Here is a 15,308-nt window from a genome sequence, read left to right as displayed (position 1 = left end):
ATCTTAAGCCCCTTTTTCCGGCTGCCTCAGACAGCCTAAGTATATTATTATTAATAATAATAGTGCTAAAATGATGAACTGTTCTGCCTGTGAAGGACAAGATGGAGCTGGATTGAGGATGTAACCTAGGCATGACTTACACTGCACAGCAGAAAGCACTAGCAAGCATAGCTCTGACGTTCATAAGCACTGTGGTACAAAGCACTAACCCCTCTGGGGTCCTTCACAGTAACAAGCTGCTCCAAATGTCTGCCAGCTGCTCTCTGGAAATGCCTGTGGAGGAGATGTTTTTTGATGTGCTCAGAGCTGCTCTCACAGCAACATCTGGAGGTGTTCCACCACCTGCAGGCAGAGCCGCTGAGTGGTGCATTTAAAAAAATGAGAGTACAGCTTGATATCCTACCAATTTTGCACCCCAAATTCTTGGATGTGTGTGGCCTTGCACGTGCATGTAGTTCTGAAGAGAGTCCAACTGTTGCTTTGCTCATCCATAGTAATTTGCCCTTATTCCTCAGCATTTCAGCTGTGTTAGCTGCTTCAGGGCTTATTTCTAGCCAACTTAACAAACAAAAATATTTCATAACATTGGTGAAATGGATATATATACACACACATATATATAAGTATCTTTCCCACAGGCTAATGCTCTTTAGGTGGGGATTTCCCTTTTACATGCAACCTTTTTTTACATATGAAATGTAATAGCTTTTAATTGTTTCTTAAAAAAGCTACATCTTTCATAGTAAGAATGTAACGACAATGAAGACAAACAAAAAAAAGTCCCCAACAAACCAACCCCAAAGCCCAAAACATTTTTGGGAAGAAAAAAGAAAAAGAATCCTGAAATGAATCATTTGCTTTGAAAAACACCCCAAGCCCCTGCAGTTTCACTGCAGCCAAGTGACTTCAGTATTTCCCTGCAGTTAAAATTTGGTTCTCTCTCACAAGGGATCTTTTAAACTATGTAGCGATGCTTGTAAGAGATGTTGCCAAGGTTGTTAAGTTTAAAAATAGGTAAATATTGGAAGCAATCCCGTAATTTCAAGGTGTTGGGTCTTATATTTTCACGTTCAGGGGTTGATATTGATACATGAGTTTTATATTTGCAGCCATATTCATTCACAGCAGGCATTCCACAGGACAAGGAAAATGGCAAGGAAAAGAGCAGCTCCCTCTTTTCTTCTGCCCTGTCTGTCCATAATCTTAAGTGGCACTATGGATGTGTGAGTGTGTGTGTGTCTCTGTGTGTGTTTGTCAGGAACTGTTTTTATTGTGAATGTGAGTGAAGTACAAGTGTCAGCTGCATGGATCCTGCTGCTCTCATTCAATAAGGCAAGCAAACCTGCAGGTAGGAAGGTGAGCTGTGAGTCCCAAGAAACAGACAAATAAAGATTTTGTGTCCCATGGATATGAAATGAGAGCTACCTGCTGCAAGTTAAGCTCAGATGGATAATCTGTAGCATGATAGGAAGCCAGGTGAAGCACTGCCTGGTTAATAGCTGTAATCTGCTATTTTACCAGGGTGCTAACAAAAATCACTAGCACTGACTGTCAGAAGAACTGTTGACCGTGGTCTCATTTGTTCTACGTTTGTCATTAAAGCACCAAACGGTCTGGCAAGAAACTGCATAGGGTAATTCACTCTCATTCTAGAGGTTTCAGTTTTTAGGTGCAGTATTCTTCAGAATCTAGAGGAAAGCAAGAGGCTTCTCACCAAAGGGTGGGTGTAGATCAGCTCTGGTGGATGTTCTGTTATGCTGGATGAAAGGTGGAGGGTGCATACAAGTTTGTTGTTGTTGTCTGGTTGGGTTTTTTTAAGAGTTATATGAGAGTGAAGAAGAGATTTAAAAATGAAATAGTAAGATTAAAACAGTAGTTCTGAAAGGTATTTTGGGTCCTGAAGCCCCATCCAGCATGAATTACCATGAGTCAAACAAATCTGTTATGTCATTCAGGCTAGTGTTTGGTGTCTAGAATTTGGGGTGCTTGTTGCTGACATAATTAGCCAGCAGGCTGAGGACTCTGTTTCTGAGAAATAGGGTGTGATTACCTGCCTGCTTCTGTTAATGCATGTATGAATCACATAAATTTCTTTGCTGACAGAATTGATGATGTTCTAAAAAGCTCTGGTCTTTCTCACTCCATTTATGAATATACATTTATACTCCAGGGGTACCTGTGCTTTGCTAATGGGTCTCATTATCATCCCTGAAGTAGGTAGTATAGGGATGTAAGGCTCCATATAAATATAAGGGGTCATTATTCTGACTGTTCACTCTTTTTCCTTGTTTTTCCCTTCTTCCTTTTACCAAATGTATGCTAGAAGGACAGATATAATCAGCTGTGTCCAGTTGAATGATTGCAGAATAAGGGGTCATTGGATAACTAGCATTTTCTTGGTGTAACACAGCTATTAAAAGTTCTCCTTAGTCTTTCTTCTCACTTAAGGTTTTCCATATCAATATATATTTAATTTTCAGTTACATGCCATCTAATATTGCAGTGAGGGCCTGAAATTCTGCTTATATTCATGGACATGACCAGAATTAATGTTCTGGTAAACTAACAGTCAGCTTGTAGATTGAAGCTTGTAGTTCGAAATGTCCTGTAATACAAAACCATGTGAGCAGTACATCTGTAGCTGCATAAGCGAATGACTCCACAAGTCACCCTGAAATTCTTACACTGGATTTCCAGTCAAGCTGAATTGTACTTGTATTGTCCATCTCTAAAGTGACCTCCTCCTGGGACACCTGGTTCAACACTGGAGTGCTCTGCAGGTCATTTGGGCCCTTCTTTCACCCTTTGATAATGAAGGAGGTCCGATCCAAGCCAAAAGTTAAGCATCTGCATGTGTGGGGGAAAGAGCGTAAGGTCTAATTAGGATTATGAAAAACTCTTTGATTTAGAATATGAGTGCTCTCCAAGCTTTTCATGTTTAAGATTATTTCTTTTTTTTAATTATTTATTTCTTTTTTTTTTCTTTTTCTGTAATTTCTGTATTCTGATTTTGTAACGTTGGCAATACAGTATCTGGAATTTATATATATATTTTATATATATTTTTATATATAAATAAAAACCCAAACACTGATATTAATCTTTCCAGAAGATAAATTCACAAAGCCTTCTAAATTCCAGTCTTTTTCAGTATCTCAACTCAGTCATCCACAGAAAAAGACATCTGTAAAAATTACTATATGTATGTATAAGGTGAAGGGTCTAGAGTACAAGTCTTACAAAATGTGGCTGGAGAAACTGGAGTTGTTAAGTCTGGACAAAAGGAGGCTGAGGGGAGATCTTATCACTCTCCACAACTACCAGAAGGAGATTGCAGCGAGGTGGGTGTTGGTCTTTTCTTCCAGGTAACAAAACAAGAGGAAATGGCCTCAAGCTGTGCCAGGGGAGGTTTAGATGGGATATTAGGAAAAATTTCTTCCTAAAGAAGAAATTTCACGGAAAGGGTTGTGAAGCACTGAAACCAGCTGCCCAAGGAAGTCACCATCCCTGGAGGTATAGGTATGTGGAGTCACCATCGCTGGAGATATGTGGAGCATAGGGACATAGTTTAGTGGTGGCAGTGTTGAGTTTGTGGTTGATCTTTATGATCTTAAAGGTCTTTTCCAACCTAAATTATTCTATGAAGTCCTTGAATCCAAGGACTTGGGAATGGTGAATAAGTCAGGAACATCAGTGCAATTGGCCACTGTCAATTGTTTTTTCTACTTTTCTTGCTACTGGTGTCTTCAGGAGATGAAGCCTTTTGATGTTAGAAATTAACTTTATGCTTCCAGATTGTGATGCTTAGTTGTAATTGTCTCCGATAGGCACTTTTGTCTTTCTGAGACATATTGAACCTACCTGCTGCTGCTGCTTCACTCTATTTCTAACCATTATGAGAGGTTTTTTTGCAGCTCTTTGCTATGTATCCTCATTAAATCACAGAAACAATGCCAGCAAACAAAAGCAGGTGACTATGGGCTTCCTTCAGGCACACAGCAAGATATGTTTTTTCTACTCACATGGCAAAAAGCTCACTTTGGTTCTGCAGCCACAGCATTTAGTCAACACTTGATCGATAGTTTCACGGGAAGTGGAGATGGATGATACAAATTCAGTATATCCTCTGGTGGCTGTTTGCTCACAGGCAACTCATGCAACATCCTCTTCTGCTAAACACAGCAGACCTTACTTGCAGCGGCTAAGGCTTTTTGCTCATTTCCAAGTCTGCCACCACTGGGAGACTTGCTGAAAGCCTTTCTAAGTCAGAGAATCTCTAGTTGGTCTACCACAATTATCTTGGGGAGGCAAAGAAGGGGCTAGCTCTGACTGAGCAAGTGATTGCCTTCACGAATTGTCTTTGCTGTTCCTAGATATCTCACATCAGAAATAGGTTGAACTGCACCCCTGTTTAATGTGAGAGATGGGATATGGCTCCCCAACTGTACACAGATCTATGAGCCTGCTGAACCCAAGATGGGTGTGGGAGTCACCATGAGTAACATCCCACAAGAAGGCATTAGGAACTGTAGAAGGCTGTCTGAATCCCAACACTGTGGTTTGTGCAGATTTTCATGACAAACTTATCTATCTGCTTATTAAAACACACACTGAATTTCTATTGCAGGGAAATATAAACATAGGCTAATTTAGGTTGATGAGGACATCCGGTCCAGTCCCACAAACCATGTTCAACTTTGAAGTTAGTTCAGCGTGCTCAGGGTCAGATCCTTGTGTTTAGGACCATCATTTAGGTCTTATCAAGGTTTTCCTTGGGTTTATATACAAACAAAAAGAAAGGAACAGGTACTTGCTGTAAAGAACTGGGAACACAAATAGGCAAATGGACTGCTATTGCCCCCATTTTGGTAATCAGAGGTGACACAAAAGCTGTGTGACTTGTAGAATCAGGGGCTGAACACACTACAGCCAGCTAAAGGGAGGTTTCTTTCACTTACTCAAAGGCACCCAGGAAATGACTGCTAGAAAAAAAGAACAGACCTGCAAGTCACCTGGTTCCCACTATGTTAACTTCACATCTGGCAAATTTTACTGCACTATGTTTCTCCTATTGAATTTTCTAGTTTCTGCAGTCTCTCTTGTGCTGAAGATTTTTTCATGAACTTATGCACTTTGCTGGGAGTTGTTGGGGTTTTTTCTCCCCTGAAGCTAGAAGTTGCATCTCTATTGTGCAGAAAATATGAAACAGGTTTGTTCTCAAATTTGTTGGGCCTCTAAATGGAAACTGGGAGGAGAAGGAGGCGGCAGCCTGTAGCCTTACCACATTCTTTCCATGGATACACGTGACATTAGGCAAAAGTCTGATTCTGAGCCACTAAAAAAATAGCCGTGGAAATGTTTTCTCTTTTGTTTTTTTGTCCCTTCTAAAGCAAGCACAGTGTTGAAAAGCACTACAGAGCCCCATCTAAGCCTTATGTCCTCTGTTAGTCCATAGAATAAGACAGTTGCTTACCCAACGAGTTCAAATACCAGCATACTGGCCAAAACCAACAAGAAAATGGTTTTATCTCGGTGTGAAATAAGTGTAACAGTTAAAAAATGATCTGCTCCAGGGTACAGCTGTGTTCATGCTTACATAAATATGGCCATAGAAAAGCAGTGTGCTTGACTGGAAGGAGAAAATGTAATTTCCACACAAGCAGGTTATTCATTCATCATCTTCCTGCCACAAAGGTAGGAGGTGTAGATTCCTATGCAGGTGTCATGTTGTAAATACAGTTCAGCAACCTGAATCAGGCTTCAACCACCACTGTCTTTCAGTCATTTTCTTGTCATCATTTTCTTGCATAGTCATGATATAAAGGAGACTAATGAAGTCTGCTGTAGCCACAAGACAAAAGAGCAAGCTGTGCTACTGCTCTTTGCCATGGCCTGGGGGTGAGCACAATACATGGGCTGAAACTCTAGTGGCAGAGAGTGTGCAGTTCGTGTCCTACACATAAACACACAGAGGCAAGCTAGCATCCAGGGGCTTGAATTTAGACTCATTATTTATTTCACTTTTCAATTAAAAAAAAATGTAAATGCTGGATTTAACTTTTCTTCACCACCAGTTTTACCACCAGTCCACAGCAAGTAATAATATTGATGAAGCTTTTGGTTCTCAGAGAAAATGTGCTACAGCTATTTATAACAACTGCATAAAACTAATTATACTTAAAGCAGAGCTACTGTTCAAAGCCTTTTTTTCATTCACCTCAGCCTTTCAAACTCATCATATTGAAATAAATATGCCTATTCTTAGCTGTTGCTCTGAAGTATTAATTTAAAAAACAAATAAAACAAAAACCCCACCAGAAAGACCTGCTCTTCACCATAGAGAAACAAACTTTGAGCAGAAGAGACTATTTTAATCTGCCTTATATGCTAATTAAGCAAGTGTTTTTCAGAGGTCATAATGCAAAATTTTACATAAGAATGATGGTTCAAAATAGCAGTTCATTCTTCCCTCATGTCTAAAGTATTGATGAGATAAAGGAAACGACCTCCTCAAGATTTGGTTAATGACTTACAGTTACAAATGTTAGAGTTTTCACAGTGTTGGTCAAGTAATTCTGCACACAGGGAACAGGAAATCACTTTCCATTTTCTTTAATTTGTCTTCATTTTTTAGACAGCCTGAGCTTAACAGCAGTCTGTATTCTGAAGTGGTTCCAGATTCAATGCTCTTCCTCTTCTCAACTGTCCCAAACAGCAAAGCACCTGAACATTAAAATGGTAAGATTTGAATTTTGAAAAGTTGTAATCAAAGGAGAGTTCAAATCAATTACAGTTTTGTGACGTCTTGATGTTCAGTGAATCCACGTACCTGTGATCTTAAAGTTTTCTGAACACACTGCGATTGCAGCCTGCAACCCAATGGATTTAACTGTTGTGGGTTGGCTTTGGGTTGTTTTTTTTTTTTTTTTTTGGGGGGGGGGGGGGGGGTTGCTCTTTTTTGTGGGTTTTTGTTTTTTTTTTTCATTAATAACACTAAACCCAGCAAAATTTGCCTTAAACCTCTTTCCTAGAACAATTCTTTTAGCAAAGTGCTAAGTAATTTTTCTGACTCACTCATGCCGCTGGCTTACTTTGTCACTGGGGAAAATCATAGGTGAGAATAAGTGCCACAGTGAGAGGATTTTGAATGCGTGTCTGCCTACAGTCTGATTTGGGCATTCTTTACAAAATGAATCTGAGTATTAGACAGGCTGCGGGGGAAAATCCAGCTGTGAGGTTTCATACAGGATTGAATAAAAATATTATCCCTGTTAATAAACCCGGACTCCATGAATGATGACTTTTTCCTGGTCTGATCAGGTAGTGTATCAGTTTGCAGGGACTTTTCCCATCTTCACTTTTCAATTTCATGAATAAGAAAACCCATGCATGCTAAACAAGTTCATAAATTCCCAGCACTTCTTTCATCATCAGAACAACCAGGGAAAACCATATAAAGAGCATTGAATTACACTTGTGACCTGGTCCTATAACTATGCTTCAAAATTAGGTGTTTCTCATTTTTCTGACCAACACTGTAGGAACAATTTGAGACATAAAGGGAATATCATTTTACAACATTCCAAACCAATCTTTCAGTTGGAAAATGAATGGTACCTGTAAATGCTAGAGTAAAGACAAGCAATCCAACTAAGAAAGTGCTCCTCATTTCCTATTCCAGACAGCTGAAATAAAACAGATGTCACACGCATACAAAAAAGTTAATGAAAATCTAAAACATGTCACTAAAGAAAGATTTCAGACAACAGTAATGGCACAGGGTCATTGACTCATACAAACTCCTTCTTAAAGACTCATGTTTTCTAACTCCTGAAAAAATATCATGGAGGAAATGTAAATAGGCAAATTATATCAGGAGCATAAGCATTTTTGTTAAATATTGCAAACATTTCATTAAAAGTCATACTGCCTTTAGGCAGTTAACAGTGGTTCCTAACACAAATCTGGTATTGTTTCTGCTTTTGACTCTTTGAGGATGGTGCGATTTCTAGATATGCATTATTTACGCTGTCCTAATAGGATCTTATATTAGCATCATTTAGACAAAGAGAAGGATGCAGGTTATTTGGAGAGGGTAGGAAGAATACTGAAGAGGGTGGAGATGCATAGAGGGAAACAGAGCTCAATCTAGCTGTTTGGAAAGGTCTGCTTTGCAAAACCTTAGTGTTTAGACTGGATAATTGGAAAAGGGATAGCTTGCAAAGATAAAAAAGATTTTGATGAACTCTAAGTAGAAGTATATGCAATCTCACATAGTGTTGAAAAGCAAGTTGAAAAAATGGGAATATTGCTACTAAAGTACATGTTCATCTATCCTCTTAGGTTCTGTGAGCCTGTTAATATACTTTGAAAAATATCGGCATACACTAATTAGCTTTAATACTAAAATTAGGATGAAAGAGACCGTAGACCTTAGCTAGGATTGCGTTCCTTTGTTTTAAACATTGAATATATAACACTAAAAGAACACAGGATCTTCAAAAGAAGTAAAGTTCCTGATGGATCTCAGAAGACAGAGACCCTGCTGCTTATTCATTTCTCAATAGAAATAAAAATTCCAAAAGGAAAAAAAAAAAAAAAAAGCTGTAGATTGTACAGAGTTACCCTGATTGTTCCTGTTCTTCAAAGTAAAATCAAGTATGTTTGATCACATACTCCTGCTTTTAAAATCTCCATAATTTCACTTTAAAAATGAATGCTATAGACAAAATCATTATCATCAATATCTATAGTGGTTTTGTTAAAATGACCCTAAAATTAGGAATGTTTGAGTCATGTCAGAATTTATTCTGTATGGGAAGACACTTTCCCCCTTCAAATTCCTGATGTGAAGCAAGAACCACTGAAGTGAAGAATGTGTTGGAGAAGAAAAAAAAGTAAACAACATACAATGTAAGTACAGCTTTTTTTCTTAAGTCTTTCTTACTATATTGACAGTTCCAAGAGTTAAAAAATATAAAAAAAATCTCATGAGACAGGCTCCATATTTTAAACATTCATATATGTTTTATGCATTATAATGTATAAGTTTATGTTATAGAGTTTAACAAATATTCTGAATATTTTTATTAGCTTTGGATTTTTTAATAGCACATTTTTATTCTGAGACTTTCCTATCAAAAAGTGGGAGTGGAAGAGTCAGTACTTTCTCCCCATTATTTGCTTGCTCAGTTTTTGCTATTGAAAACTGCGTGTCTAATGCAATCACATAATGTTGGGAATGAGATCTTTGGGCAGAAACTCCTATCATTGAGCAAGAAGTGCTAGCATTGCCCATACTAGTGCCCATACTTCAGCGTCAGTATGAAATCATTAATGTGGATGTTAAAAGATTTTAAAGGGTTTTAACATGTTTTGTTTTTTTTTTAATAACACCCAGTCCAGGTCTAGGTTTGCAAATGTTGATGCCATGTTTTGTTAAACTCCTGAGCATGAAAACCTAGATCAAGCTGACATTGAACCCAACAGCATCCCTCAGGAGTTTCCATCAAAGATGTATTGTGAAGGCCATGCAACTGGCTCAAATCTCAGGCAAGAAATTGCCAGTAAGTTAAGAACAGATGTACCTAACTTTGTTCTTATGGGGGGAAAATCGTGGCCATTACATTAACTAATGAGGCATTGCACATGAGCAGGTTATAGCTGGTCATCTTCCAGTTCCTATGTTTCCAACAACAGACCTTTATGTTGGTGTGTCTATGTCTATATCTATACATGATGTATCTCCTAAATTTTACATGCCATGGTTATTTGTAAAAATGATATCAGGGAAAGGGTACTACTTAGCCTTAATACAATTTCACTTTTATTTTATTCTCTTGTGAAAGTATCTCCCTAGTAAACTACCACCTGAAGATCTGTGGAAAAGCCAGCAATGAAATAGTCTCAATAATGGTATTTTGGAATGTGTTTGACAATCACTTGTCAATATTATATTCCCATTGTTCCTTTTATTGCTATGATTTAACTAAAATTCATAATCAACGATTTAGTTGTCCTGCATTTGCATTAAAGGAGAACACCTCATCATTTTATTGCACATAAGGAAAACTTGTCAAAACCACTTATATTTTTCTTTAAATGTGAAGTTTAGCATCATTATAACTACACAGGTGAACCCTTTACAAATTGTCAACCCAATAATTTGATTAAAAAAATACATCATCTTGATAAGTGGAATTTCTTTGTTCATACACTCAATTCAGAGTTGTGCTGATTGCATCACACTGTGGATGCAGAGACTGTCCTAATAGTAGTTTATACTACTAGTAATTAATTAATAGTAGTTTTAGACTGTTCCCCACAATAGCAGTAATTCATTCTTAAGGGAGTATATTAAGAAATATTCCTTTAATTATATAAGCATCATTAGAATGAAAAGTACTCGTTAGGTATTTCAAAATGTGATTACCATAGTTTTACTTTGAACTAGGAAATAGTAGTATGTCATGTTTCTGCTCTAGGTAAATGACGAGAATGCTTTTCATTTTCTAATCACTTGCCTGCTATGTAGTTAGTTCCTCAAACCTGTTATTCCTGGCTTGTCACTACCATTTCAGTTCAGTGCCTAGTTCTACTTAGTACTGTGACTGATACTAGAAGACTGTCTTGAGTATCAAGAACTGATTCGGAGGGATTATAAGTACTACCTTCTCTATTTTTATTCCAGTCCTTTCACAGAGTAATTAGGCATGTGGGTATATAGTGCCTTTAGAAAAAATAGCTATTAGTAAATCAGGTTCTTCCTGAGGGAAACTGAAAAGGAAACTTGCATTCTATTTGTTCAGTAATTTTCTGCTAGAAGTTTGAAACCAAATAATAAACCCATCAATTTTACTGGTTCTGTTTCAAGGAAGAACATTTTCTTTCTTCCTGCATGTTGCTTTGATTTTTACAAAGAAATAGGTAATGACAAAACCCCAGAAAATAGAGCAGAAATGGTAGCTGTTGCTCAGCCCTTCAAAATAAAACGCCGTTTTGTTTTACTTTACACTGCTCCCCAAACTAAAACTAGAGTGAAATGAAATGTTTGTTTATATAGAAAAGAGCAATAATGTACTCAAAGCAACAATTTTTGTACCATAGCTAAGACATATATTTTTTTTAATGCAATAGACTTGAAATCCTAGGTGGGGCAGACTTCCATCCTCAAGATTGCCTGCACAAAAGAAAAAAAAGAGTGAGAAAAGCCAAAGTACAAACAGCAGTCTTTTAAATGCTGAGGACCTGGAAAGGCCTGCTGTGTCACATTATATTTGTGGATTTCAAACTGCAATATGCAGATGTATGCACATGAATAATTTTGAGCACAGAAGCTTTAATCCCCTTGCACAAAATAGAAGCAGTCAAATGTGTAAAGTTACAACATGTGTTCACGGTTTGGTGACTAAAGCTTAAGACCAAGTTCTGGGACACTGACTTTGTTTTCAAATATCTTAAGTTTTTATCATATGTGCATGAAAAAATAACTCTTCTGGTTTCATGCTCTCTGTTTGCCTTCTTCTACAGACATCTGGGAAATCTGTTTTTTTATATACTCGATTATTTTAATACTAGAAAGCAAGATATGAATTACTGTTTTTTAAATCCATAATTTTTCTACTCTAATTATACAATTGATATTCTTTGTGACAATATGCCTGCCATTTTGTGGACTTTAAATGAAAGATAGATAGAGTGAGAAGGTACACATCTCAGAAGTAGTTGATTTCAATCTTTGATGCATTCACTAAATAATTCAGGATCACTAATGGAAATCTGATCTTACCACAGGAGTGGGGATGAGGGGCACTCAGTTGTCAGGGTCTGCAGCTCAATGGTTAGGGAACAACAGTGGAGCAAAAGGTGAAAAAAATCTGTAAACTACCGTTGAATTCTCTTCTTTTCTAGAATCACATTACATCTTCCTGGAGCTGCTGTTGCTGATTGTTAGGGAGGGCAAGCGAAAGAAATTGGTACTTACAGTGTATCTGAAACAAACAAGCAGGCTCAGCTCAAGGTGACCTCTTAAATGGTGTACATGAGGTGGTGGTTGCTTTTTGAAAAGTAGAGCATCATTCTGCTAGGCAGTGGGACTGAAAACAGTGAAGTGCTTCTCAGGAGCAAACTGTGTCATGTGTTCTCTGTCTTTGTAGTCTGAGCTTTAGAGTCGGAATTTTTCAAGGGTGTCTTTGGAAAAAAGTGCAAACCCCTTTTAGAAGCTGATGAGGTCCAAGTAACTATCTATCATCTCCTTCACATGCTTGTGAAATGATTACCTAAAACTACTAAAAAACCCATCTTCAAAGGGAAAATTTGGTGTTCAGGTCTTTTCAAAGGAAAAAGAAAGCCAAAACTCATTGACAGGAAATTTATTATGGGCAGCTTTCTACATTTTGGCACAAACTGTATCTAATGGTGAGAGGTTCTTTCCCCCAGATTGCCTTGAGCATTTACTGACTGAACCAGAATTCTAATTGTGATCTAGTATTTTTGGATTGTTTATGAGAGCATTTGCATGTAGCATTAATGAGAAATCCGTTTATAACTCCTTACAGTACTAACCTTAACTTTTACTTTTCAAAAGAAAATTCAGCCCTGTTTCTCTCTTTCATTAGGTTGCCAATATTTGTTTCAGGTAGCAAAGAGGATACATGAAACTAGAAATCGGACTTCTACAGCTGCCAGTCCATCCATTCCTCACCTCTGATTTTTGATCAGGGTGGAACCAGCAGCTGTAAACAAATGTTGAGGATTTTAATTGTGTCACTGGCACTCTCTAAGCAAATTCTCCTTTCTAAGTTAGCTGCGTGTCCAGACTAGAAAGGTAATAGTCCAAACGTATTTTTTCAGTATGGATTTTTCTATATGTTATAAGAAATGTAGATTAGGCTTAGTTCCAGAGATCAGGTAGGAAATGAAATAAAGCACTGGCTGGAAAACTGGAGAGACAAACCAGCAGAGAGTTTCTGTAGATAAGCCTCTCCAATTTCATAGTTCTTTTAATAAAAACTGTGTTTTTATTTATTTATGTTATATTTTAAAATATTCCTGTGGCAAGTAAATGGTCATAGCATATCTTTCTTCCATCCCTTTTCTCTATGCTGTCCTGTTCTTTCCAATTGGGAACCAGCACAATAGGCACATTTAGGAGTGGTTAATAAATAGTTGATGACTCTTTCTTGGCAACTGAAGTTACATTGGTCCTCCCAAGATTGCTGTATTCACCGTCTCACCTCCTTCTATGTCTTTATGAGTTCTATCTCAATAGCAAAGATTCAGTCAAGAAATTCAAGTGTCATACTCCATTAATATCAAAGTATCAAAAGCATCAAACACAGTAGGCAATTTGGGGAAAAGAATATTTTTGGTATTTGTACAGTGCTTACTGTAATGGAAACCTCACGTTAAGCTTCAAGGTTCCATTAAGACAGATAATATTAACATTGCAACACATTTAATTTTTGGCAATTGAAAACTGATATACTTTCTTTTCCAGTTATAGGTGCTTCAGACCATAATCTGCCCTCTAAATAGGTGTATTAACCTCGTCTACAGTTTTATTTTGAACTTTCTGCATCAAAACCCAAGTCGCGTCAACAAAAGTAGTCCTGGGCATGTAAATTCAGTTCCAGGAAATTGATTTTAGAAAAAGTAGGTATGGGTAAAAGCTGTGAGTAAATTTGGTCAAAGACTGTCTGTTGACATATTGCTTCTAAAATCTAGTGGACAAATGAGGCTTCTAATATCATGCGTATCTTTGCAAAAAGCAGTTTCTTTCTGCAGAAAGTTCCCATTGTTTTCTGGAAAGCTGAAAATCTGTTTTTTGTTGTTTTAGCTAAGATTCAGATTTCTGTAAGGAAAGGAAGAGATCTCTTGACCCACTTTGGTGCAACCTGTTTTGGTTTCAATCAAGGTGAACTTGGAGATCAGTCTTTGTCCTCTTTCCTACTTCTTTGTTACTTAGACATGATGGACCATCCAAAATGCGCTATTGTGGTTGTTACGGAGAAGCTCTGAGGGCTTTAAGTGTCAACCACTACCAGGTATTTTTTGATGGAAAATGTCTTTCTCTAGATGTTTGTGGTGCTTAGAACTGTGATACTAGCATTATATTGAGAAGCCCTCAGGAAGATGCAACCTAGCTATCAAGGACCCATTCAGCTTTGCACACTCTGAAACACGAAGACGACGTTTACTATTGAGTGTTCATTTCCACTCATCCAGCTGCTGGAAAGGATATTCTCTCCATCTCAAGCCCTCACTTTACACTGCAAATCAAAGTTGTTGTTTTAAATTACATCACTTGTCATTAAATCTGCCAGTGGTGCAAATCCTGAACAGCCATGCCAGGACTAAACACATAACTGTGTGATGAAAAGAAGATGCCAAGGTGTGGATGGAAGGGAGTAGTTTACTAAGAAAGACTCCAGGTGAGTGCAATTGCCCACTCTGGGACTAGCCGCACAGTGCTTTTCATTGTCACAGATGTTAGGTGTTAGATGATGCAATGTGTACAGTGCCAGACAAATTACTTTTTAGCTCATTCCTCAGGAAACAGGAGAAGAATCTGAAATGGATTTCTGTATAAACCTGGAGCAGGAGCTACAAACCCAGCTGAGACCCAAGCAGTCAATGGGCCCACTCTTCCACATCAAGGCAGAGATTTGCCCTGAGGATTGGGAATTACACAGAAATTGCCTGGAGTTTGGAACAAGTCCACTTAGCTTTAAATTAAGCTGTGGATTGGGGAACACTCTTATTCAATGGATGTAATGAGCCCAAAAGTTGGAAAAGCCTGCTGTTGAATGAAAGCCTTGAGTTAACTCCAGCAACCATTACAACCAGGAGTGTTGGAATGCCATTGCAAAAGTTGTTCTTACAGCACTTTTAGCCCAAGTTGAAATTAAAAGCTGGTTTTCTTCTCTTTTCTCTTTTCTAATCTTCTTTTTTTTCGTGGGGGGTTTCCCTCCCAGCAGCATTTCCAGCCCAGCACTACCACGATTCAAGTAGCAAGCTGGAAGCCATCAAGGCTAAACTTAAAAGCTCCCCAAACTCCCAACAGCCAAAGGCTGCCCAAGCAAAAGCTACGGATATTTGTGCCCGGAAAAGAGCTGAACCCCCTGCGAGCCCCCGCATCGGCAGTGAGGTGCCCCTCCCGCCCTCGGTATCCCACTCAGTGGCCGGGGGGTGCCGTGAGGAAGAGAAGAAGTTGCCCGCGCTGAGACGGTCGGTACCGGCCCAGGGACCAGTCCAGCAGCAGCCGGGGTCGCTCGGTAGCTCCCTCGCTCCCTCACTCCCTCCCTCGG

The 15,308-nt window shown here is 38.3% G+C and overlaps 1 long non-coding RNA gene across 1 annotated transcript; it reads left to right on the top strand.

The window, feature by feature from the left end:
* Window positions 1–1,553: 1,553 nt before the first annotated feature.
* LOC133275861 (uncharacterized) lies at window positions 1,554–6,718 on the top strand. Its single transcript, XR_009745705.1, has 3 exons — window positions 1,554–1,633; window positions 2,104–2,213; window positions 6,639–6,718. It is a non-coding gene; the product is annotated as an uncharacterized LOC133275861 (long non-coding RNA).
* The last annotated feature ends 8,590 nt before the right edge of the window (window positions 6,719–15,308 follow it).

Source organism: Pezoporus flaviventris, unplaced genomic scaffold, assembly GCF_033815535.1.
Source record: "Pezoporus flaviventris isolate CSIRO_AGI_PZ_B2104156 unplaced genomic scaffold, CSIRO_AGI_Pfla_v1 ptg000002l, whole genome shotgun sequence".
Lineage (NCBI taxonomy): Eukaryota > Metazoa > Chordata > Aves > Psittaciformes > Psittacidae > Pezoporus > Pezoporus flaviventris.
This window is presented reverse-complemented; position numbering and strand designations above follow the sequence as displayed.